Genomic DNA, 3,775 nt, shown 5'->3' with positions numbered 1-3,775 from the left:
TGGGCACAAACATTCATATCACAGCAGCTCTGTTTCTTACTCTTCACAGAATCTATTTCAAACCTTCTCCTTTTTCCACAAGCCACACCAGCCCCTCATCAGATACCCATACATGTTACTTCGAATAGGGAATAAGAAGCCACTCATTGAGAATTCTCTTAGCTCATTGCCACCACATGGAAAGGTCCTCTGGAGCTGCACACCCTTTGCTCCTCTGCTCATGTCACAGCAGGAGCAGTGTCTGTCCTCCCAAAGACATCTTCTCCATCAGTGCACTGCTTTTTTTCTCCTCCCACCTCCTATGATGATCCCGTCTGCCCTGAAGCTTCATCCTTCCCCTCTCTGCTGGCATCTACCATCAGTGTTTAAGCCTGCTCAGGATTTCCTATCATAAAAAGACTTTGCTTAATCCCTTCTATGGATTGAATTGTGACATCCCTCTGCTAAATTCATATGTTGAAACCTAAGCCCTAATATGATGATATTTGGAGACAGGACCTTTGGCAGGTAACTAGGTTTAGATGAAGTCATGAGAGTGGGGTCCTCATAATTGGATTGCTGTCCTTAAAAGAAGAGGAAGAGACCAGAACTCACCCACCCTCCACCAAATGAGGACACAGTGAGAAGGCAGCTGTCTGCAAGCCAGAAAGAGAGCACTCACCAGAAGCCAACCATGCAGGCACCTGGAGCTGGGACTTCCAGCCTCCAGAATTGTGAGAAATGCATATCACTTGTTTAACCCACACAGTCTGTGGTATTTTGTGATGGCAGCCTGAGCTGGTTAAGACGCTTCCACAGTGCCCTCCAGCTCCTACCCTATCTCTCTCCTCCCCTTTACAGCCAAATTTGTTGAAATACACAGTATCCACTTTCTCTCACTCCACTCATTATTAACCTACTGACATTGTACAATGAGAAAAGCAGTGAAAAAAAGGTTTAAAAAGATCACACATGCCAGCATTATGCTGGGACCAACTTGGTTTGTCCAATGGGGAAAACTCATGTTGAATAAATAATTGCCCAATAATTATTTAACTGTAGGTGAGTTATGTGCTATGGTAGAGGAGTTCTAGGTAGATGCTGTGGGAGCCTCTTTTACATTTACCCAGGCTGGTCTGGGGCATGACACTGAGGAGGGCACCCCTGGGGTAGTGACATTTACACCATAATGTAAAGGACAAGTGGGAGCTGACCGGATTGTGGAAGGGAGGAGTACGATTCCAGGCATGAAGAACAGTGTGGAAAAGGTCTGAGTTAGGAAGGAACATGACATGTTTGAGGAGCTGAAGGAATGTCGGAGTGCTGGAGCCTAGAGGGCAAGAGAGAGGGTGGCCTAAGGTGGACGCTGTTCTGGAGATACACAGGGCCTTGGAGGCTATGCCAGGGACAGACAACATGATTATCCTAAGAGCAATGTACAGCTAACGAAAGGTTGTAGTGGCAGAGTGAGTGAAGGGGTAGCATTTGCATTTAAGGAAGACCAGTCTGTCTGCTGGTGGGGTTGGGTTGAAGGGGACAGGATGAATAATAGGAAACATCCCTTCAATAATAATTAAGGACTTCTCAAAGGGAGAAAAGACAAATAGTGCAGTATTGTTTCCACACATGGTGTGATCAAAGGGTTGGTCCATGGAACCAATTCAGTGGCCTGTGCTTGCCTACACAAGGCCCTAGTATAAAAAGTGAAGAGTCCCAGCACTGCTTAAGACAAAGTATCAGAAAGAAAGTTTTTCTTGACCTCAGGGCTGTGAGTCTATCTTGTGTTGGCATCAATGAGACTCTGGTTCCTGGGCCATTCCTTTTCTGTCTTCACCATGGCAGCCATCATGGGAATCAGCACAGCAGATGGTGGCGCACAGATTGAAATGGGGAAATGGAAGCATTTTCACTTTGTTTTCTGGGCCTTCATCAACCAGCAAGTGAGTGTTAAGCCCTAAAGCCTTAACTAGCTTAAAACTCTCATCAGTTAGGAGCCTGAAAGACATCCGAATGTCTTGTTTATTCACGGAGAGTTTGTTTTGTAGTGAGAGATGGTTAACAGCATCCATCAGGCTAGACAGTGGTGTGAAAATCCATCCTCAGTTCTGGTTGCAGAGGAGACACCATGGTGGTTGCCGCTACATTAGGGATTTCTGGCTCTTTCCTTTTCGCCTTAAATTCAGGTGTCTTTTATAAGTAATCAAAAGTAGTAAAAGCCAACGCTATCAGGCCCAGTGTTTTAAAACCAGAAAAAGAGATGAAAAAGAGAGGTTTGACCCTACTCAGTTTCAGGACTATATTATTCAAGGCTTAACTGAAACTGGTACTGATTTGGAAGCAGTAGCTAAGTTTCTTGATGCTTTTCTGAAACAAAACTTGATTACCGTCGATGTGCAGAAACACTCTTTGACATTCTGGTGGCTGGAATGCTGGCCCCAGGTGGTACACTGGCAGATGACATCATGCGTACAGATGTCTGCGTGTTTGCAGCCCAAGAAGACCTAGAGACCATGCAAGCATTTGCTCAGGTTTTGAACAAGGTAATCAGGCACTACAAATACCTGGAGAAAGGTTGTGAAGATGAAGTAAAAAGGCTGCTCCTGTTCTGAAAGGGTTTTTCAGACTCAGAGAGGAACAAACTGGCTATGTTGACTGGTGTTCTTCTGGCTAATGGCATCCATTCTTAATAGCCTTTACAATGAGAATTTGGTCAAAGAAGGGGTTTCAGCAGCTTTTGCTGTAAAGCTCTTTAAATCATGAATAAATGAGAAAGATATCAATGCAGTAGCTGCAAGGAAAGTCAGCATGGATAAGAGCCTGATGGAACTTTTTCCTGCCAATAAGCAAAGCGTTAAACACTTCACAAGGTATTTTACTGAGGCAGGCTTGAAAGAGCTTTCAGAATATGTTTGGAATCAGCAAACCATCAGAGCTTGTAAGGAGATCCAGAAAGAACTTAAAGAACAGATGTTCCGTGGGGATCCACTTAAGGATATAATTTTATATGTCAAGGAGGAGACGAATAAAAAACAACATCCCAGAACCAGTTGTCATCGAAATAGTCTGGTCAAAATGTAATAAGCACTGTGGAATGGAACAAAAGAGAGGAGCTTGTAGCAGAGCAAGCCATCAGACACTTGAAGCAATATAGCCCTCTGCTTGCTGCCTTTACTACTCAAGGTCAGTCTGAGCTGACTCTGTTACTGAAGATTCAGGAGTATTGCTGTGACAACATTCATTTCATGAAAGCCTTCCAGAAAATAGTGCTGCTTTTCTATAAAGCTGTAGTCCTGAGCAAAGAGCCCATTTTGAAGTGGTATAAAGGTACACATGTTGCAAAGGGGAAGAGTGTTTTCCTTGAGCAAATGAAAAAGTTTGGAGAGTGGCTCAAAAATGCTGAAGAAGAATCTGAATCTGAAGCTGAAGAAGGTGACTGAATTTTGAAACTACACCCTCAGTAAAGCAAACAGGAGTTGTAGATAAAATGTCCTGTCTCATGTGTTCTGGTTCTTACATCTTCCTACCTCCCTGTATCAAGCATGATATAAGGGCTTTCATGGCAAATTTTATTTTAACTGTTTCTATGGTTGCTGGAAATGTTGGGTTTAGTTTCTAAAATCATGTTTTAACTAGCTACAGGAGATACAGATTTGAATCTAATGTTGCATTAGTCTTTTCAGTTATCTTCTACCTCCTGTATTTTCTACTGTAATAATATAATTTAAGGCCTTCCACAATGAACAGTTCACTTTATTCCCTGGGTTTTCTATAAACAGTTTTCAAGATATGATTTGGT

At 43.0% G+C, this 3,775-nt stretch overlaps 1 pseudogene; it reads left to right on the top strand.

The window, feature by feature from the left end:
* The first annotated feature begins 1,814 nt into the window (after positions 1-1,814).
* On the top strand, positions 1,815-3,464 carry LOC116809374 (eIF5-mimic protein 2-like; annotated as a pseudogene).
* Positions 3,465-3,775: the final 311 nt, after the last annotated feature.

Source organism: Hylobates moloch, unplaced genomic scaffold, assembly GCF_009828535.3.
Source record: "Hylobates moloch isolate HMO894 unplaced genomic scaffold, HMol_V3 SCAFFOLD_13, whole genome shotgun sequence".
Lineage (NCBI taxonomy): Eukaryota > Metazoa > Chordata > Mammalia > Primates > Hylobatidae > Hylobates > Hylobates moloch.
This window is presented reverse-complemented; position numbering and strand designations above follow the sequence as displayed.